Source organism: Catharus ustulatus, chromosome 12 (genome assembly GCF_009819885.2).
Source record: "Catharus ustulatus isolate bCatUst1 chromosome 12, bCatUst1.pri.v2, whole genome shotgun sequence".
Lineage (NCBI taxonomy): Eukaryota > Metazoa > Chordata > Aves > Passeriformes > Turdidae > Catharus > Catharus ustulatus.
Genome location: NC_046232.1, coordinates 509,901 through 532,657, shown reverse-complemented (window position 1 = coordinate 532,657; position 22,757 = coordinate 509,901). Strand labels below are relative to the sequence as shown.

Here is a 22,757-nt window from a genome sequence, read left to right as displayed (position 1 = left end):
TTGGTGCTGTAGCTTGCTGTTATTTTTGAGGGGGAGGTGCAGAGGCTGTCACTGAGCATTAGCTTTTTATAGCAGTTTGCTACAACTTGTGACCATCCATCTCGGAGGTGTAACATTTTCCTGTTCTACTTGGAACTGTGCTCAGTCACAACCTTTTTAGGGTGGGATGTATCTGCTCAACAGAAAACCTAAGAAAAATAGCTCCACATCAGTATTTCCTAAAATATGTTATTCCCAAGAATGAACCTTATGAGCTACATACAATAGTTTTGTTAAAATAATTGTTTGAAGTGTCTTGTGTGTGTTGGAATTGTCTTAATGTAACAATGATTTGGTAAAAAAAAAAAGCTCTTAAGTAATTCAGTTATCTTTTCAATCTTTTTACTCTATATATAACATATGTTGTAGTGTATTAGCATGAAATTTGAGTTTAATTAGACTTACTGTTTTGAAGTGTGAAAAACCTTCCTAATTTTTAGCATAGTGGCTCTCATTCAATTAGCAAAGAATGGGAAATGCTAACTTGGGTTTCGTCCGAGTCTTAGCTCATACTGGGCCTTTAAAAGCAGCAGCATGTAAAGTTAAGTCCTCAGAAGTCTGCAACAAGTGAAGTTCGATTTTGAAATGTGCATGACTCAAAGCCCATGATCATGGGAATATGTAATGCTGCTGTGTCATCTGGAGTGCTCCATGTCCCTGCAGCTGCTTCTGGATGAAAGCAGGAGGAAAGGCTTTTCTGAGCCTGACACAGGAGTACTCTGCAGGCTCTGCAGTGGTAGTGGAAGTCAGCTCTTAAATGTGCAGTGTCCCCTGCACAGTGTGTGTCTGTGCCTGGGTTTGTACTCCTGGGAGCAAATCAACAAATGATAGATTCCATATCCTTTCCTGGAGTTTGGTTGTTCTGCCAGGAGGAAGTTGTGCAGGAGTGTGTAGCACATCTGGAATGGCATAAAGCAGGCAGCTGTGTAGTTCAAGCAGATCCACAGCAGGTTGGTGGGGGCAGATCAGTTACCAAACACGGTGTGTCATGCCAGGGGTCAGAAGCTGACCCTGCTGGCTAGCAGACTTGTGACTTGTGGCCCAAGGTTGTGCTGTTACGCAAATACTGACCTACATTTGGGTGTTTTGGGGTTTTTTTTAATCCTAAAGACTGACTTCACAGAGCTATTCCATTTGACATGCACAATGTTGGAAAAAACACAATGTACAGGAGAATATATAATCTCCCAAAGTTATTAATGCAGAGTCACTACAATGCCATTGTAAATGGAACCATGGTAAATTAAATGACTGATCAGTTAGCAGAGCAAACTGTATAAAATTATTTAGATCTCTAGTTTTGGGCTTTCTAGAACACGTAAGGCAATTTGTGATTTTTCTTGAAGTGTATATCCTGGTGTTCCTGATGGAGAGGTAAAAATAGTCATGTATGTGGAGCTGCAAGGATCTGAGCTTTTGCAGTAGTTGGTAAATACAGACTTTTTCAGACTGCAGTTAGGGGAACATGGCTAGTCCTGCTGATAGGAGAGACAGCTGTGCTTTCTGCATGTCTGAGATGTCTCAGAGCTGCACACAGTGAGGCTAGAGCAGTTCTGGCCTTCAGAAGCCTGTGCTCTCTTCTGGAGCAGAAGCTGCGTGTTCCCTTCCTGTAGTTGTATTTTGTAGTTACTTGTAGCAGCTCCATTCTAGAAGTGATTTCCTGGGTCTCAGTGCTCAGAGCTCATGGGTGTCACCTTGTTTTGCTTTGAAGGCTGAGCCCATTTGGTCTGCAATGGCTGTGCTTAAGGCATTTGAGCTAAAATACAGAAATGGTCCAGGTGTGATTTGAGGCTACAGAGGGGTCTCATCCCCCTAACACCAGGGCAGTGACCGGTGCTCACTGCCTGTGCTCTGAGCAGCTCCAAGTGCAGAGAGGAGCCCGAGAGAGGCTGCAGCACCTCTGGTAGCTGTGCTGGATGTAGGGCTTGGCCATCCCCACAGGGGGAGCTTGGTGCCCGGCTCCAGGAGCCAGTTCAGGGCTGCCTCCAGAGCTAGGCACTTTTCCATGGTCCAGAACTGAAGGAAAGAAGCCTTGAAAAGGAGTTAGGCTTCAGGTATGCATTTTTTATTCTGTGAGTTATCTAGAGCCCATTAATGATTATGGAAATATTTTTCTGTTATGTGTAGAATGATTTGAGGGCTCTGATGAGGTGCTGAAAAGCACTTGAAAAAGCTTTAAATTTTTTTTTTCACTGGTGGGGAAACTAAACCTGCAGCTGTTTAGTTTAACCTGGTGTAGTAGGTCCCTGCTCTTCAGTGTCTTTTTTGTAGGGATTAAATGCACTTCAGAGGGCAGGCAGTTTGTTGGATATGCTAATTAATAATTGTAGAGTTAGACCAAGGGTTTTGAACATTAGCACATATCAAAGTTGCTGTTTTTAGTGTAAGAGTCCTTAGAGCCTGCCACACAGGCAGGAGGCACCCATGGTGGCACAGACTGCATACCACAGCACAGACTAAGTGCTTGAGATAGCCTTATCAGTGAGACCCATATGTTCATGAGGAAAGTCTGCCAGCTTTCACTTCGCATAAAATACTGTGCAAAAAACTGATGCAGTTTTCACGGAAATAAAACATTTGCTTTTTGCACCACAAGTGCCAAGGAGGCAGAAAATGTAAGTTCAATGTATATATTCTACTTGGGAAAGTATGGTTTGGGCAGATGGGACAGGGGGGTTTCAGTCACTTCAGAAACAGCAGTGATCTTTTGTAAGAATACATGGAAGGGAAAGGCCTCTGAACAAAGTCTCTAGGTAGCAGAATGAAGATAAATGTGCTAGTACACCTCTCTAAACTGTGTGTTTGCAAGGGTCTGTGGGTTCTTTCTTTCTGTCTTTTGATGCAGATTTCTTGCCTTGTTCTCCTCACCCCAAGCTGTATACTTCCACTCAGATTCTTCATTTCAAGGAGCACTGACTGTTTATTTATTTTAAAAATCACTGGAAGAATTCCAGGTGTCCATTCTGTTTGTTTTGAAAATCAACAGGCTACAGACTGTTGGAAATAGGACTGAGAATTTTTTTGCCATTGATGATGAACATTTATTCTGTTTTATGGCTTTGGCTCCACTGAATAAAGTAAAACCTAATGGAGTGTTCAGATGGATTTTATTTTTGCTAAGTTCAGGTAACAGTTATGTGGCCCAAAAAGCCCTGTGAGGAAATAGAGGCTGTTTCACCACTGGAAGCCATGCCAATCCCACGTGTCTTTAGAACTATCTGTGCAAGTAATTTATGTCCAGTGTTAAAGGTAGAGCAAGCAGGGTGTCACACCACTGAACCTATCTGCTGCTAGAAAACTCTTATTAACAGAAGAGGGTAAAAAAAAATCTCTTCTGCTGACTTAAACCCAAATAAAAGCACAGCAATACCTGAATGTGAAAAAATGGCAATGCTGCCTGCAAGTTAGGGACATGACTTTCAATGCCTTTTGGCACAGGCTCCTCATGACAAAACCTGCACAAGCAGCCTGCATGCTTCAGCCCCAAGCAATTTCTGTAATTGAAATTAATTAAAATACTTATGACCTGCTGTGATCTGAAGTGTCTGTCTCCCTTTGTCGCTGCTGTTACTGCTCATGTAACAGGGGATGCCTGATCTTTAATAAATTATGTGATCTGCAGGAAATTTGAAAGATTCTGGCAGAACAGTGTTAATTTGGGAGACACAGATCAGCAGTCCAGCAGGTGAATTTTAGCAAGAAAGAGGACTGACCTGTGCTTGCTAGTGTTTTTGTGAACATTAGAGCTTCTCAGAAAACATGCCGAAAAATCAGAGGGCCAAATTTTGGGGGCTGCTGCTAGCTGTTCAGGTGCTGCTCTGTAAATCTCGGGTTCATTTTTCATCCATTGCACATAGCTGAAGAGGCCTGATGCTCTTTTGTTGAGTGGTGGTTATTAGGGAGACACCTTCTTTGCCCTCTTAGTAGATATCCAGTGTACAGAACGTTGAAGGGGATGCTGCTGACAAGGTACTGCTTATCTGCAAGATGTTATTTATCTGCAGGTGGCAGATAAATACTCTTCTGAGGCTGTGGTGTATGCAACATTTCCTTCTCCTTCTGTCCTCACTTCTGCAAAAGGTAGCCTGAGGCAACACCCTGAGTGACAAAACTCTTAGCACTCCAAATGGCGCTAACAGGAATTAGAATTCCCAGTCCCCCAGGTCACAAGGCTGAAGGAGGGAACCCTTTGGGCTCCAGAAGGGTGACTGAAACCTAAAGGAGATTTGTCCAGCAGTCCCCACATGCTGTGCCTATGTTCCTGACTCTGCACCCAGAGAACATCTGTGACAAGAATTAGATTTGTTTCCACTCCCTAGTGGAATAGTCGGTGAAAATCCCTCTTCTAAGACTGCAGCAAACACATTTTCCTCAAGAAAATGCTTTTTGTGGGACTAAAAGGCACCTTTCAAAACAGGTATTTTAGTGTCTTTGTTCATGTCTCCATCTTGAGCATCAATGAGCTTAGTGGGGCTTTCCTGCTGATAGAATACACACCCCTAAATGGCTAAATCAGTCTGATTCCATTTCTGCCCACTGCCTGTGAGCAGCACAGATGGTTCTGATTTAAGTAAATACACCTCACATGGCAATGCTTCAATGCTTGCTGTGCTATGTGTTCCACCTGTGCCAGGACCTGAGTTCTAAAAGGTGTTTTCCCTATTGAATTTCTGCACCTAAATTTAAGGCTGATAAAGCTGTTGACAAACAAGCAAACAAACAAAAAAAAATTGTTAGGGAGTGCAATTAAACCATTGTGTATTATTAAGAGGCAGCTGAAATGTTATTTCTCTGGGCATTGGTTAGTACCAGTATCTGTCTCAGTCTGCTTTGAAAGTACAGTAATTTCACGACTATAAGGCGCACCGGAGTATAAGGTGCGCTTCTGGGTGTTGGCAAATCTCTGAACTTTGTCCATATATAAGGCACACCGGACTATAAGGCGCACTTTTATTTTTCAGCGAGGATCCGTATGCTACAAAGTAACAAATTAGTAACAGAATCACGCAATCGCGGGGTTTACTGGCAGGTGCTCAATTTGCAAATATCTTTCATGGATCGGCGTAGCCTTTAAATGCAGCCCCAGGTGCCCTCCCCGTGCCATGGGCCCCAGCACACCAGCCCGCCCCCAGCGCTGGCTGGCGCGGCTCTCGCGGCTGCCTCGCCTTGGCTGCCCCAGCTGCCCCGCCCTGGCTGCCATGGCTCAGCTCGCACTTCCGGGTTGGCAAATTTCCAAAATTTGTCCATATATAAAGCGCACCGGATTATAAGGCGTACTTCTGGGTTTGGGTCAAAATTTTAGTCAAAAGGATGCACCTTATACTCATGAAATTACTGTAATTAAACCTAAACCTGCCAGGTGCTATGCAGTAATTAAAAAAAATAAGAATTCATTAATAAATTAATTAACAAAATCAAGAAAAATCTGCTTGGGAACTTAAATGTGTGACTTGCTTAGTTTAAGGCAAAAGAACTAAATGAGCTGTAGTTCTTCGGAATATATTTCTTCTCAGAAGAAATGGAAACTCTGTGCGGAAATTGAGCAAAATGAACTTCCAACATTGTTATGGGAATTTAAGAATCGGTCGAAAAACCAGTTTTCTGTATTGAGTCAACACTAGTGTTCATTCCTAGTCAAGGAAAGGGAATGAAATCTTGTGATTTCAAAGAGCATTATTTGGGCAAGCTTCATTCCATTTCCCTGCATTTCTTGTCATCCCATTCACTTTTAGTGTTTTCACTTGGTTTTGGAATTTTCCCATTATTTTCTTTAGCATTTCATTTTTTAGCATCTTTTCTACACTCCCTTTTTTTTTTTCTTTTCTTTTATTCCGTGATGTCAGGATTTTATTTGGAGTATTTTAGCAAGTTTTGGTCCATTTCCTTGCACTTCTTGTCATCCCATTCACTTTTAGTGTTGTCATTTGGTTTCAGAATTTTCTCTTTATTTTTCTAACCATTTCATTTTTTTAGCATCTTCTCTACACTCTTTTCTACCTTTCTTCCTTGACTTTAGGATTTTATTTGGAGTAATTTTAGCAAGTTTTGGTCCATTTCACTGCCCCTCATGTCATCTCAGTCCATTTCATTGTAGTCACTCCATTTCCAAATTTCTGGATTTTTTCCATTGCATTTTATTTCATCATATCTCCTTTCCAGAGAGGTTGTTAGACTTTGTCCTCTGATTTCAGGATTTCATTCCCTTTTCTGAAAGGCAAGATATTTTATTTAGTAACAAAGGAAAGCTAAGTATGTTTTAATGCTCCTTCACACAGGTTTCCCCTTACCCCACTCAGCCTCTTACGCTTTTTTGTATTTGTAGCAGCTTTGCTTAACGAGCCCCTAGAGAAACAGGGAACAAAAGATTACACCGAAGTTTTGTAAAAAGAAAAAATAATCTAAACCAGCCAAATTTAAAAAAAAAAAATTGAAAATTATAATTGTTATGTACTTTTCAAATCAATGTTCTATGCAGCTGCTTTTAATCCAGCTTTCATAACGTTTATGTACGCTAAACTTTTCCTGTACTTAATAGCTATGTCCAGCTATTGGCAGCCAAAAGAAAGGTCATGTTCATGTCCTAGTATCATTCTAATTGCTTGAAGTGAAGATTTTCTCTCCTTACCAATTTTTCTTTCTAGTGACTACTGCTTCCTCATGCTCTGTTGCAATACCAAGTTACTGAAACTGTTCTCAGGCAGGGCGCTTCATGCCAGGCCTGTAGTTTGCACCCCAGCACTGCTAAGCCTTAAGCACTTTGGAAGTGATACACTGTTTACTTTTGAATTTTGTTCCGTAAAAAACACAAATAGGACAGTGCTTTTGAGGGCAGTGACTTCAGAGAAAGTTATGTGTAGCGCTATAAAATGTTACTTAAGATTGCTTCTGATCCAAATGCTAAAGATCAACAGACTTGAGACATAACATAATAAAAATGTATCTTCAAATGCTTAGCTAATTAACACATAAAAGAAACTAGCAAATTTACAGTATTCTATTTAAAATCTCTATTTAAATGTTTGCACATGGTGTCTGAGCACGGTCTAATCATGGGCAGCTTTCAGGATGGTGTGAAATACCCTCTGAGGCTTAGCAAGGCACTGATGAGCTTCACTTGTTTTGTCACACGGACTCTCACTTATGGAAATCGAGCATGTTCACAAAAAGACTAGGTTCATGCTTATTTTTAAATATAGGCCTAAAACCTTCTTAACTTCTCACTGAACTGTAACTTCAGGGGAGTTAAGCATCTGATCACTTCATAGGCAAGATACAGAAACCACAACTCACTGCTGTGAGAAGTTGCTGGGCATTTGCTGGTGGTGTTTTGTTTGTTCTCTGATGAAGGATCCCAGAACGTGAAGTGACACCGTGTGTTTGCAGGTGCCCCACGGTGGCACTGTGCCAAGCTGCTGTGCAGATCCCTGTGGCTGCTGTGCAGGGGTGGCTGCTGACCCCTTTTCCACAGCACTGATTGCTCTTGGCATGCCTGAACTGCGCTCTGCTGCTCCCCTGGGATCCAGTGGCTGTCCTTTGCTTCCTGTGCTGTGTTGTCCTGCAGCCCTCCTCCCATGTCACATTCCTATGTCAAACTTTGTGCAGCACAGCCTGATTTCTCATTTTGTAAAAGTCATTCTTTTCAGACAGAGGAGAACATCTAGAATCTAATTAAAAGTCTGACCCTGAGCTCTCTGAAGGACAGAGCTTTACAAGATGCTCTTCCAAAAGAGCTTTGACCTATGTTGTGCTCTCTCTCTATTTAGATCTAAGCATTCCTGTCTTTGCAAAACCTGAAAATCTTTCTCAGTGGCCTGCTTCAAGGAAAGAGGCCCTATGCTCTTTTCATTGCTGTGGACTTTCTATCTGTCCTGCCTCAGTTTAGGCATGGCTGGAGATCCTGGGGTGTGTTAGAGCAGCCAGGAATGGAATGAACTTCGATTTGAAGATTCAGATGTCCCACATCAGTGCCTGGAAAGATGGATGAGCAGATAGCTGCCCTCGCTGTTATTCCACTATTGTTTTGCCTTATTGTCTCCCTGCTCCATGTGCTTGACAGCCTAATCTCTTCTCCTGTGCCCAGCTCTGGCACAGTTTCATCCCTGTAATTCCCTGGCAGGGCATGGGATTAAGATAAACCCTAAGGGCTGGGTGTGTGCAGGGGTCCTGGCAGAGAGATGCCGCAGAGCATCACTCCAGGTCCTCACAGGATTTCTCCCAAGAGTTACCACTAATGGATTACCAGCAGAGTGCTCTGGTTTGATGGGTATTGTGTCAGGGAGTTTCCTTTTTGTCCAGGCCACTGGGACTGCACTTCTGCTTTTGAAAAGGCCTGGTGTAAGCCATCACTCTCTCTTTTGCTGACCATACCAGTGTATTTATAACAACTTTCCACTTTATACCTTGTCCTTTGAAATCTGGAGGCAAGACCCAGCAATGTTTATTCAGGCTACCTTCTCTTTCAAATCCAGAGTTTTTCTCTCCGCATTCTTAATCCATATGTCCCAAATTACTTTCCTGCAAAACTGCTGCTGTGAGCAATACTTAAGAAATCAGCACTACAGGAAGATAATGCATGTTTCAAAGCAGCATTTGATTCAAGGAGGGCACCATTACATGAAGTGTGCAAATATAATAGAAAGTGCTGTTCGTGTTGCTTCAATTGCCTTGCTGCTTTTGGTTGAGCTGGGTCATGACTGTTGCATCCTTTCTAAACTGTAAATGTATGCCAATGTAAATGCCAAAGTAAATGACTATTTTTGTTTTGTTTTGTTTCGTCTTCAGTAAAGAACTTTAAAAATCATTCTTCCAGCAGCACATGAACAAAAAATATTAATTTGTATTGCTTTATTCAACTGCTGCATGAAAGGATGACATTGGTTTTGATTTTAATTCCTTTGTCATGTGTTTCTTAAGACACCTGTTACATGGAAGAAGAGCTATAGACATTCTTGGAGTGGCATCTTCAAGTATTAAAATAGTTTGTTCTCTGTTGTGTATGGTCATACATCCTACAGAAAGCTGGTGAGTGATGCTGGGCTAGTTAGAATCCAGGCATTGAAAATATTACAGACGAAATAAAATACCAAACTGTCTCACTCCTGTGCTTCCTCCAACTTCTGTGTTGTACCCAACCAGTGCTGGAGCCTCTCCTGTGCCCGAGGCTCCCGTGAAGGACACTGGAGTGGGACAGACTGCTTTCCCAAGCACAGAGTTCCACTGAGCTTCTCAGTGCCAGGCTGATCCCAGAGCTCCCCTGGAGCTCCTCAGTGCTAGGCTGAAGGACACGCACTCCTGGCAGTGGCTGCATCACTTGTGTGTGTGCACTGAGCACAGGCCAACTGGAGTAGAGTGTGTTTGCAGGCTGGCTGGCCTTGCAGTGCCACATGTTCACATGTTGATGAAAAATATTCTGGAAATGGGGGAAAGGGGAGTGGATGAGGAAAGCAGGGGAATGACACTGAGGAGAAACTGTGAGAGGTGTAAAGGGTCCCTGGATTGGAAGGTGTAGGAGTGGCACTGGATGTGGGCCCATCCCCTGTCCTTAGGCATTGGCCATGTACATGTCCTGCTACCTTCCCATACAACAGGAGGTTTTATTTCTGTGACACCCCACAGCAGCAGAGGAGCCCATTGTCATTCCCATGTCACCATGCTGAAATTAGCCATCCTGGCACCTGTCTTACCAGTGTGTTCAATTCCACAGCTCGAACTTTGTTCTTAGCACCACTAGTCAGCACTGGATAACCTCTCTGGAATACAAATGTGAGAGCAGGACCCAAAATTGTCCCGGAGCCTCTCCTCACTGAAAGGCTGGCACTGCGGGTATCTAGCTGTACATTGGTATGGTAAACTTTATATGTGATAGCAGAGTAGGAATGTAGTGAGGGCTTCAGCTGGAAGCACAAAAGTGACATAATGAATTTCTAAGCTAATTCCAAAAGTTCAGACAGGGGTAGCTTACATCCCACCCTAAACATACAAATTACTCAGAGGATATATTGATGGGCTGCTCTTTAGGACACAGCTTGCTTAAACAGGATGCTCTTTGCAGCCCCTTTTGTGCAAAGGGCAGAGTTTCTGTTCATCTAGCCAAACATTTCTATGTAATGAAACTGCTTTCCTTTTCAAAGCAAAACTTGGGGTTATTGTGTGTTCTTCTTTTTCTGTTAGGAGAATTCCAGGCTTTTTTAAAACAAGCAAAACCAGAAAACTACTGAGGTGTGTTGGGTGGTAGTTTCACTCTTGGGAAGAGGAGTGAAAGCTTTTTCATGTTACTTTCCATGTGACTCTGTAATTAAATTGATTTAACACTTTCTACATAGAGCTTAAGGGTAGTCCATTTGGAGAAAATTCAAAAGTAGGTGTAGGATAGATTTTAAATTAATTGTCTGTTGTGTATTTGCCTTGCTCTATTTTACTTCCATTTTTTCCCCTTTTAATCAGTTTTATCAGCTCCTACCTGTTTTCATAATTCTTATAGTGGAATTGGCTGAAGGGTTTATTAGTGTTTCAAGAGATAAATGTGTTAACTCATCTCTTTTCTGGGCAATTCAGGGGTGAATTAGCTATGTCCAAGAGGAAATGTTGATTGCTCTATGATTCTGTCAGTCCAGGACTTCACGGCACATACAAATCCAGATACGTGTGGGAGGAGCTCTGGGCTTTTGGGTTAAATCCTGCTGTTGGAGAAGTTGCTTCATGTGTCTAGGCTCTGTTTTTACCTCTCTGAAATGAAGATTATGCTGGCTCTCAAAGGGAAGGATTTCTTCCCAGTGTTCATTTGGAAAGTGACCTTTACACTTCTGAGTGTCCCTTGTGAGCAGCCAGGTGTGTGGTGGCAGCAGCCCCAGGAGCTGGGTGGGACAGCAAAAAAGCAACCTGGGACTTTAGCAGCCCCTTCTACACAGACCACCATGAGCAGGGGTTTGTTGGAAAATGAGAATATTAGGTGACATGCTCAGCTGAAGCACAGCCTGTGCTAGTCATATTGGGGTGAGATAATGCTATGCTATTTGTACCTTCCCCCCCTCTAAGGAAAAGAAGATTCTTTTTGAAAAATATTATGAGATCTCAAAGGGAAAGGTGTGGGAGGATATTATTTGTCTTGTGGTGTTTGCTGGAAAAAAAATTGAATGCAAGAACAAATGGAATTAGAGAAAATGTGAAAACAATGGGATGAGAAAAACTGCTTTTGGCCTTACAGAGTAATCATTGATTCATGAAAGCACAAGGATAATTCCTCATTGTACAGCTTTCAGACAACAGCTAGAATATTCACTTTGAGTTAAAGACTAGAAAAATGTTAATGAACTGACAGAAGCCAAAGAAAAGTCAGTTTAAAAAAACAGCAGTTAGAGAACTAGACAAATAGTTGTTAGAAAAAGAGAGGGAAAAGTAGTGAGATGGTGGAATAGAGCATGAGCAAGGAAGAAACAGCTGTCAGAATTGAAAAGGAAGATAAACTCAGTGTATAAATCAAAATTGCTTTTGTAGCTCATGTTTAGAAATAAGAATTCTGGTGCAAAAGTAGAGTTGTATGTTTGGTTTTTTTGCCCAAAAATTTTTTTTTTGCAAATCTGATTTCTTAATTTTTATCTGGTTTATTCTGAGGAATGATCTAGATAATATGGAAAAAGAAATTCTTTGTAAGAATGCTAAACAGTGGATTTGAATATGCTGTACAGACAAAAGGTTTTATGGTATCTTTAAGGCCTTCAGGTTTCATGTGGCACAATCACCTGAGTAGTGTGTAACCATGGTCTTGGAATGTTGCTAATTTTGAGGACAGGTCTTATCTTTTTTATGCATTTGTATTCTGCAAAGAAAAACTAAATCACAATTACAAAAACGTGTTTTTTCCTAGGTTTAATATTTGATAATGCCTTCTATAAAATTATTATGTATTCTGACTTACAAAATTAAATTCTTGATGAAAGAAATGGTGCATAGGATCTTGCATGGAACAGCTGTGGTAAAGGATAATGGTATTCTGAATTTGTGCAACAAGATGAGAGTGCAGTAATTTCACAACTATAAGGCGCACTCTTTTGACTAAAATTTTCCCCCGAACCCAGAAGTGCGCCTTATAGTCCGGTGCACCTTATCTGATCTACAAAGTTGTGAATTTTGCCGACTCCCGGGGGGTGCGCCTTATAGTCCGGTGTGCCTTATGGTCGTGAAATTACTGTAATTAGAAAGCAGGCCTGTGCCAGTAGTTAGATGGGTAACTTATTTCACAGAGAAATAACAGGAAGGGGTCTTACTCAAGGTCAGATGGCCTCAGTGAAAAAGGGGGAAGCTTTTTGCTTAACTGAAGCCCTCTAAATAAAGGCCTTTTTTTCCTGTTATGAAAATGGGGACTGGATCTGTGCTGTACTTATGAATTGAATAGACTTCAGTCTCTCTGTTAAATTTTTCACCTGTATTGGATTCCATTGAAGAAACCAGAGTACAGTAGTTTCACGAATACAAGCCGCACGGATTATAAGCCGCACCCCCGGTGCCTCGACAATGTTGCTGTCTTTGTCAATAGATAAGCCGCACCCCGAATATTAGCCGCACTTTCGTTCGTCGCGAGAATCCGTGCGCAGCTTTCACAAATTGGCCAATTAGTAACAGGATCGCGGCATAGCGGGCTTTACTGGCTCGGGGCGGGGCCAGGAAGGCTCGGCCCGCTCATGGTTGCCGACGGGGCCGGGTGGCCCAGCTCAGCGCCACGGCTCGGCGGGGCTGGCCGGGTGGTGCTGCCGCCGCCGCCGGGCTCGCTGGCCCCCCTCTCCCGTCAGCACCGCCCCGCTGCCGCGTTCGCTCGCCCGGCTGGCAGGGCTGCCGCCGCCGGGCTCGCCGCCCGCCCCGCTGCCGCTTTTGCTCGCCCCGCTGCCGCTTTTGCTCACCCTGCGCCGCGCCTCGCGAGCGCCGCGCCCGCCCCGCCCCGCGGCGCTTTCGCGAGCGCCGCTTTCGCGAGCGCCGCTTTCGCTCGCCGAGCGGCGCTTTCGCGAGCGCCGCTTTCGCTCGCCCCGCCGGCAGGGCTGCCGCCGCCGCCACCAGGCTCGCCAGCCGCCCCCTCCCGTCTGCACCGCCGCCGCGTTTCCTCGTCCTGGCCGGCACTGCAGGCCCCCGCACCGCCGGGCTCCCCCACGCTGCTGGCCCCGATTCTGCTGGGCTTCCCCCGCTGCCAGGCAGCCCCACCCGCCGGCCTTCCTGCTTCTGCCATGCTCCCCTGCACTGCTAGCCCCAGTTCTCCCGGGCTCCCCCGCCATGCTGGCTCAGGCTCTGCCGCCCTCCCTGCCCCGCCCTGCTGGCTCAGGCTCTGCCGCCCGCCCCCCACACTGCTGGCCCCGCCTCTGCCAGGCTTTCCCACCTCTGCCGGGGCCGGCCGGGCTCCAGCTTGGCTTGGGGCTGCCGCGGGCTCTCACTTCCGTGTTGGCAGCTTTTAGAATTTTGTTAATAGATTAGCCGCCCCGGAATATTAGCCGCACTTCCGGGTTTCCACCAAAATTTTGGTCAAATTGGTGCGGCTTGTATTCGTGAAATTACTGTACTTGGTCAGAAGAGCTCAGGCGTTCCAGTTTCGTATTACACAACTCTCAGTGAATATTAACTGGTGTGACTGCCTGGGCGCACACACACACAGCTCCTGCTGGGAATGGGCACACACACAGACAGCTCCTGCTGGGAATGGGCACACACACCCAGCTCCTGCTGGGCATGAGCACACAGCTCCTGTTGGGCATGAGCACATGCACACACACAAACACACACAGCTCCTGCTGGGAATGGGCACACACACAGAGCTCCTGCTGGGCACACAGACACCCAGCTCCTGCTGGGCGCACACACACAGAGCTCCTGCTGGGAATGGGCACATACACAGTTCCTCCTGCTATATTTTGGTCCATACCCCCTTGTCCTGCTAAGAGCAGTTGGTCTGTTTGGTCCAGGGCTGTGGAAGCTGGATCACCTCTCCACTGGAAATGCAGAGGGGCAGGGAGTCTCCAGCAGTTAGCACGGACAAGTTGCTGGAGCTCGTTGCTGCCTTTTTTTCCATGTTGCCATTGAAACTTGCTCAACGAGTAGCAAAGACTTGAGGCCGTGGTAGGGGAAAGCAATTCTGACGGGTACTTTTCTTTTCCTGACTCTATTGCTAAAAGCATGGGAAGTGAGGACACACTACTGGGGTTTTTAAGGGACAGCAGAGGCCCAAAATTCCCTCATGAGACCCCAAAGGAATTGTGCACAGCCCATAAGAATGCAGCTGGTAATGGCAATCCTGTGAACGGTGCTTTGACCATTGGCCGTTCTCTTGTAATTTAGCTCTCTCCAGTACCTCTATGCATTGTAGGTGTTATTGTGACACAGTATTTGGGCTGCACTGCGGCTGTGCACTGGGTGTTACCATATTGAGCTAATAAGCATTACTAATCCTCTTGAAGTCCTAGTAATGTGCTTTGCCACATATGCTCAAAATGTTTCATATTCATACATAGAATAGTTTGGAATTAGTCTCATGTATGAATTCAGTTGTTACTTAGTTGTTCATGTACAATCCTTTTAATTTAATTGTATATTAGCAATCATTGTCTTCCAGTGCAAACCCCTCTTGTCTCCCATGTGTTTTCCCCAGTTGTTCACAGGAATGTTTCCTCGCTTGGCTCGGCCAAGGGCATTTCTGAGCTGTGGAATCTTGATAGAAAGTTAGACTGAGTGATACAGTTTGAAAATGTTACCAGCTAGCTAAAAGACAGGGAGAGACGGCCATGGATTGAACTAGGTCTTAAATTTGAGGATACTTCAGACTGGTTCTTACCATGCGTTTCACAGTTGAGCATAACAGTAGAAGAAGTGACATGAGTACCTGCAATCCTGAGCTCTGAAACTGCTGATTATGTGGCACTGATGATTTGTGCTGGGTAAGAGCCAGCTGGCCATGTGGCTGTGGCTTTAGATTGCTTTCTAATAAATAACACTTAGTATGGCTCAGCTTGGTATGAACAGGAAGTGCCAGGCAGAGGAACTGTCAGTCCACAACATGAGTCGGGAGATGAAGTTAAGGACTGACACAGATGCATATATTCCAGTGCCTTCACATTTGGCGTCCCTGCACAGGCAAATGATCTAATAACAGCTCCCCTCACATACCTTGGATCCACAGGAAAAGAGCCAGTGGTGTTATGGGTAACATATAGAAGACATAGGTGAATGGTATTTTTAGCCTAGCCAAAACCATTATTTCCATGCTCTTCATAGATAGGTGTAGGCTGGCTTTAGTGCTTGCACCTGCTCTGTCCACACCTCCTCAGTGACTGCCACAAGCTCCTTTCCTCACCTCTCTTTTGCCTCGTGTAAACTGTGAGCTACAAGAAGAGCCTTGCCTGTGGAAGAGCCCTCACAAAGTCGATGGCTTTGAGACTGTTTTTCTTGGGAGAAGTTCACAATGAAGGACTCTTCTTATTTCTAAACGCTATGAATCTAATTTCTTTGGGGAAATCTGGGTTCTCTTCTGGTTAAGTAACTGCCCAGGCAGATCACTGCGATTTTAATTACAGTAATTTCACGCGTATAAGGCGCACCCTTTTGACTAAAATTTTGGTCTGAACCCAGAAGTGTGCCTTATACACTGAAGCGCCTTATATATGGACAAAGTTCGGCAATCTGCCAACCCAGAAGTGCGAGCCTGCAGCAGTGCTGAGCCGAGTGGGGGCCGCCCAGGGCCGGGCGGGAGTGCCGAGCAGGGCTGAGCCTGTGGCAGCTCCAAGCTGAGCCTGCCCAGCCCTGAGCCGAGCCAGAAAACCCCACGATCGCGTGATTCCATTACTAATTCATTACTTTGTTGTATGCGGATCCTCACTGCAAAAAAAAAAGTGCGCCTTATAGTCCGGTGCACCTTATATATAGACAAAGTTTGGAAATTTGCTGACACTCAGAAGTGCGCATTATACTCTGGTGCACCTTATACTCATGAAATTACTGTACTCTTGGGGTGACAAAGCTATACCCACACAGAGACCTAAATTCAAGAGAGTCACAAGTAATAATTTAGTGTCTTCTACCCAATCGAGCTTTGTTTAGCATCATTTTTTCTGATTCGGGATCTTTCTTTTTTTTTTTCGTTGACCATTTGTTAACTGGTGGCACAGAAACATTCAATGTCCTTTGTTGTAGTTGTTGGCCCATTTCTCTATAAAATTTTTTCTGAGTCACCTCCCAAACCATACAGACTCCTTTTATTGCCATGACAACAGCAAGGCATGCCAATGTTAGCAAAGTCTGGTGGAAAAAGAGAAGTTAGTAAAATAAAAACAGAGTTTATTGAAGTATTTAATATATAAATCCCCATTTTCTGTAATGATCAAAAATTATCCTGCATTGTGGAAGAGTGGTTAAGAACAAGGCCTAGATAAATAGCACAGCCTCATGCTGGATGTTGGGTCCTGTCCTAGGCACTGCATTATAAAAACAGATCTTATGACAATGGTGAGGGTGGAATTGGCCATAGCCCTGGAGAAATGTTTGGATCAGAAGAGGATGAAGAGTTAAATGTGGTTACTAGTAAAGTAAAGGATAATTACTAACAGTTTCAGAAAAACGTTTGACGTTAAATTGTGCATTGTTCTGTTGTTATCTTACCTTTCTCTGTTGTTTAAGAGTAAAAGTACATTGGATGGGATTATGTAACAGTACATGTTAAACTAATAAATAATGCAGTAACTCATGCAAAGTAATAGGGAATCATTGATGTAAAACAGGTCTTGTAGAGCTAAATGCTGGAAGAAAGCTGCCTTAGTCCGAGTGAAGCTGGGAAGGAGGAAAACTGTAGGTGGGACTTGAGAGGTCTGAAGTTATGATGAAGGATTATTTCTCTTTTAAAGGAGAGGTGAGAGCACAGAGATAACAGAGGAACTATCTACAGCCTGCTTGCCCTTGAAACCTCCATGATCATATGGGCCTTCTCTTGGCCTTCCTCTATGCTTTGAAGCTGAGGTGGAAACTATTTTGGAAATAGAAATGGAGGATGAATGTCCTGCAGTCAGGGACATTCTGGGCTGAACTCTTGAGATTGGCAGTTTTGAATACTTTTGCTTATGCTTGCTGTGAAGGAGGGGGAGAGGATAGATGATGTTGCCCACTGAAAGGTTGTGATTCAGGTATTCCTGGCCTGTGTCTAGGGTTGTCCCATAAAACTCTTCTCACCTTTTTTTAAATTTTCATCATGTTAATATACAGCTGCAGGTGACTGAGGTCTCATCTTTCCTCTGGTATGTCCTCAGGGTGCCCAAATGAGTTTCAGGAACCTCTGCAATTTCCAAAGGTTGCAAGTGTTCTGTTTTCGTTTAATGGTAGTTGACTCTCAGGTGAGATGGCTGAATTGTGGTGACAGCTGTTAGTAGTGCCAGAGCAAATGTAGACTTGTTCCCCTTATTGATCTCCTTATTTTGAAACCTACTGCAGCTACTGCAGGCTAGAATGCTGTTTGCTTTGTTTGGGTTCCCAGTATCTGCCTGCCTAGGACAGGGGGATGGACTAGACCTCCTCATCCTGCATCAGCTGGCATGCTGGGATTTACTCCAGTTCAGAAGCTCCTGAGTCAGCTGGCTGTAGACATAGCTCAGGCATTGGGGCCCAACTCTGAAGGAGAAACTGTGGAAGTCACTTGACTTATCAAAGATTGTGGTTAAAATCAAATATTAACAGTTGCTATAATAAACAAGCTTCAAGTGAGAATTCATAAAGATGAATAGCAATGGTTCTCCAGTGTAATCAGAACTGTGAGCTCAGTGAGCCTCTGCAAACAGCTCCTACATCTGCATCAGGCAAAGGGCAAGGAGAGAGCTCTGGGCTCGAAGGACTGCAGGATTGATGGGCTGGGGCAAGACTTGGCAAATAGAACAGAAAGCCTTGTGCTTTGGTGAACTTCATGTTTAAGTGTATATAACTTAAAAGCATTAGACATTTGCAAACCTAAGAAATTCCTTGGGACTTGTACAATGCTTGGCTGCAGGTGGAGCCTTCAAGCCATAAAAGCTGCAGTTAATGGTAAGGTTTTGTCTTCGTGTTGTGACTAATGTGTGTGGGCGTAGGGCACATGAGCATGGAGAAGAGCATGCACTGCTGAGTATGTCTTTTTATTCTGTTTATTCTGCTTTCTGTTCTGTGCAATGTCAGAGCTGCTGGACATGTCTGCACTGAACGTGTTCTCATGTATTGGTTGGGTTGTTTAAGTTTATTTCTTACACAGTGCCCTTTAGCTGACATACTTGAAATACTTAAGGGATGCTTAAAATGTTTTTATAATTTACCCCATTTTTGCTAGTATTTGTTAGCTCAGGTGGTCTCATCAACAAAGAAGCTGCTCATTCACAGCGGAGTTTGACTATGACTTTAGAGAAAAGATTAGCTGGTGTAGTTAGAGGTAAAACTAAAAAAAAAATCTTACACCTTATTGAACAAAAATGGGTTGTCTTGACCATCATGCTGTGGGTTGCTATTACATGGGGAAATTGCTATCAGAGAGTTTTTTTCTTAATCCATGATTTTTAGCTTGGTTGGGTCAGACTTTTCAAGGCAATGCATTTGGGTTTTATTCTAATGCAAAACACTGTGCATCCCTGAGCTGCCTTTTAGGGGGAAGAATGAAGATCCATGAATACTTGGGATGTGTCTCCAAAGTGGCCAGTGACATTTAGTTCAATTTTGGTTGGAACTTGTGTCATGGAATGCAGCAGTCCCTTCAGGGAGCTCAGCTCTAGCCTTAGGGACCTCCCCAACACTTTATAACCCAGAATAAAGCATTCAGGCTACTGAGGACAGATCTGGGAAACACGGGCTGTAGGACAATGAGGGGATCTCTGCTCCACTGGTGAGCCAGCCATTAGCCCATGTCTTGGAAGGAAAGGCAGGAGCAAGCACAGAGCAAAGTGTCCCCAAATACTGCAGAGCTTTCTGTGGGCTGGGGCATTTTCAACCACAGGAGATGCCTTTGGTAAACTGTGATGGATTTTTTCCTTTGCTGTATTTTTACAGTCTCTTTCTGAGTCCAGGTAAACTTCTACTATATTTTGTCCTGCATCAAGGTGTTCTACAGCTTAATTGTATGTGGATGAAGAAACAGTAATTATTTCCCTTGTTCTGAATTTTTCATCTGCTAAGTTCCTCCTGTTAACTTCTAGCTCTTCCACTGGAAGAGTGTAAACAATTGTTCCCTGTTCACATTTCACATCACCGATCTTTGTAAGCTTCCATTGTATTCCCACCTTAGGCTGATGCACTGAAACATATGCACTGAAACAAGTCCCTTCTTCCAGAGTTCTCCTCTTGCTTCCTGTCAGTTTTCCCACTCACTCAATGAGTGTCTGCTGAATCAGCCACGACATCCCTAAAGTTGTATGGACTTTACTGATCCATGTGGGTATAACTGAGACTTCTCAGTGTTCCTTGCCACCGTGCCTCTCTCATCTTGGTGTGCCATTGCTGCTGCCACCATCTAAGCCCGTGACAGTGTCCACTGGATCCTTTACCTTTCTTCAGACTTGGAATTTCCTTCCTCGGTGACAGTTTCACTATTTGTTGTTACGTTGATGATTTTGTTTAAGCAAACACTTTAATATACTCCCGCTTGTCCACCGATGTGGCTCCTTCTGCCTTTTCTGCACTTTTTGTCCCTGCATACAACATCCATTTCTCTTTTCACGAGCTGTCCAACAATCAATTCCACCGGGATCCCCGCCTGAGTTTCCTGCTCCGTTTCCCTGGCCTGTTTCTTTGGTAGTTTTTGTGCAAAAGCGTTCGTCTGCTCTTCCTCGCGCCTGCACAACGCCGGTGAACGCGGCCGTTCGGGCACAGTCTGCATTCCCGGAGCGAGCGGCCGCTTCCATGGGCCGGGCCGAGCCGGTCCGAGCCGATCCCCGCGCGGGCTCGGCCCCGCTCCGTCCCGGGCGCGAGAGCCGCGCGTGCCCGCGCGCGGGGGGCGGGCAGCGGCCGGCGCTCTCGCGAGAGCCGCGCGGTAGCCCCGCGAGATCGGCGGCTCCCCGCCCGCGTCATGTTTTCCCTGTAACAATCCGGGCCGGGAGGACGCGGCTCCCGGCGGGACCTCCGCGCTCCGCTCCCCGCGCTCCACCCCGCCGGCCCCGCGGCGCTCCCGGGCCCGGCGCCGCCGCCTCCCCCCGCTGCTGCCTGGTGAGCGCGCGGCCGCGTGGGGCTGAGGAGCGCGGGCAGGGGCGGGAGGCCTGGGCGAGCCCGGGGCCGGGGGGGCTCTCCCCGCGCCCTCCCCGCCCGGCAGCACCGCGGGGCAGCAGCCACGGGCGTCTCGGAGTGGGGGAAGAGGCCGGCGGCCGTGTGGGGAAGGGGAGGCAGGTGGGGCCCGTCAGGTGTCACTGCCCTGTTGCTGAGGGTGGGACAGGGACGCGCGTCCTCCGGCAGCTCTTCTCCTTCGTGGGGGCTTTTTGTGCCTCTTCAGAGCGGTGTAAACCGTACGAATTCTGATTGTGCTTCGGCTGAAGTCCTCGGAGCCTGTGCTTTTTGCCCATGAACCTCATGAATGCGGTTTTAGTGTGGGCCGGCATTTTCCTCTTAAGTGTTAAATGCCTCTCTGGCTACGTGCATCCCAGGTGGACCCGGCAGGTGTCACGAAATTCAATCTGAAATTTGTCCTGTTTGCCTTCATCGGCTGTGTGCATGACTGTGGGTAGGTGTTCCTTGGGTCTCCAGACCTGTCATCTGCAATTGAACCGTCTTCCCGTGGCATATTTGCTGGCTTTTGCTTGCAGTGCTGAAACATTATGTGTATGCTTTTACTTAGAGACGATTTATTTTGTATTTCAAAGTGAAGATCTAGCAGGTGTTTTGTTGTTGCGTTTTGGGTTTTTTTTTAAACTGCATATGATTCATTTCATTGAGATGTTGCTGTACACAAGCTGCTTTTCATGTTTTTTTGAAGTGCAGAATCCTATTGTTGTGCCCTCTTCCTTTCACAGTGTGTACAGGAGAGGTTTAGTGCAGTTGAAACATTTTCATGTCTGTTGTCACAGATCTAAGCAGGCTGTTTCCTCATGGATGGCGTAATTTGTATACATGTATACATATCCTGTATGTATCTGTGTATATACATGTGTAGATTGTCTCATGAGATTGATCAGAGTTGTAGTTTAGTGGATTATTCTATGCTGGTATTTAGTATAAAACCTCAGAGCTCTAAGTTCACATGTGCTGAATTTGATGCTGCTTGTTAGGGACCCCATATAGACCACATCTTCTCCATTGGGGTGTGGGACTGCAGGGGACTTGGGTCTCAGGGTTAAGTCTCACAAAAAATATATAGGAGATATTTAGTCTGGAAAGATAGACTGTATACCTGGTCGGGCTGCTAATGCCTCCCTATTCTGAGAGGAATCTAGTTTTTGCATCAAAGATGAAAAGCTCTACAGCATTGTCCTGCATTACCAGTCTCCTGAATGCTTGCACCTATGAGGGATTTGTTAGGTGGCTTTATCACAGTGGTTGTGCTTTAAAATGAAGCATCTTAAAGCTTTTTGTCTCTGAGTGCAAACTTGTACTGAGGTTTTCCTCTCTTCTCCTGTGTTCTTGTTTAAATATGTCAAATATATTTTGTTCTTTGAACATTAAGACTAAATGTGTTTTCATGGCTGGAAGTATAGCAGTTGAAGGGGAGGTGAGAGTGATAAACACCTTCTTTACCCAGTTTCCAAGAAATTTCATCTAATTGTTAATTAAGCGTAGGGATGTAAAGTCTGACTGATTTTTTGCTGAGAGACTGCTTGACATGGAATATAACACACAATTTTAAAATTCATTTAATCCTTGAATTGAAAAATAGTTTATCAGTGAAAACTTGTTGTTCTGCTGTTTCAGAACTGAATTCAGTGGGTAGTAGTTGATTAGGAAACAGTTTGAGTGACTTGACTAAAGATCTTTGTTGGCTTTTCCCTTTAACTTACCAATCTGAGGTAGCCATAATCTTTATTTTTCAAAGAAAACAGTACAGGGGTGATCTGCATATGTTAAATTATCAGTAATAACTGGAATAGGACGAGATGGGGAAAGGTACATGTGAAATTAGCAATAATATTTGTGTTTGAGTAGTAAAATTATATATAAGTACTTTTGTTTAAGATGTTAAGACACATGTAGTATTCCAATCTTTCCTTCTGTTTTTAGTGTAATTATTCTTGTAATATTCATGGGGTAGAGATGCACTCGTTCCCATTTAAAAATAAGTAACAGAGACAGAAGTTAAATGTATTTTATGTAGGCTTGGTGGAGCAGGCATTTTATTTCTGGTCAAAGGTTGTTAGGAAGTCAGTAGCCTTTCAATACAACAGTCTTAGATGCTGTGCAGATACTTAATCTTCCTCTGTTCATGCAACTCGAGAGATTTTTATCTTGCACTGGTGTGTTTCAGTGTAAAGCAGGATGCAATTATCTATGGCTGCTTTGACTTCCTGCTGTCAAAATCGTGGTAGTGAATGGTGAGTACTGTGCTGGTTGTGTTTGTGATTGGCTCTCAGAAGTACTCCAACCCTGAAATTGCTGCCAGGTTTTCTTTTTGTCTGTCTCCCTTGTAGTGACTGACAGTCAGGTGGAACATTCAAATCGAGTAGGTGTTAGCTCTTTAAAAACATCTGAAGTAGCCCTCAGAATTCGAAGCTGTGCTGTCACAGGGCTGCTTGAAGTCACTGCCAGTGTGCTGCAGCTGCTTGCTGTGC

At 44.6% G+C, this 22,757-nt stretch overlaps 1 protein-coding gene across 7 annotated transcripts in view; it reads left to right on the top strand.

The window, feature by feature from the left end:
* The first annotated feature begins 20,170 nt into the window (after window positions 1-20,170).
* Window positions 20,171-22,757, top strand: part of HERC1 (HECT and RLD domain containing E3 ubiquitin protein ligase family member 1) — a 95,780-nt gene continuing 93,193 nt past the window's right edge. For all 7 annotated transcript variants that reach the window (XM_033071136.2, XM_042779661.1, XM_033071139.2 and 4 more), the window contains exon 1: window positions 20,171-20,211. The gene's annotated coding sequence lies outside the window, so the exon portion shown is untranslated. The remainder of the gene's footprint in view (window positions 20,212-22,757) is intronic.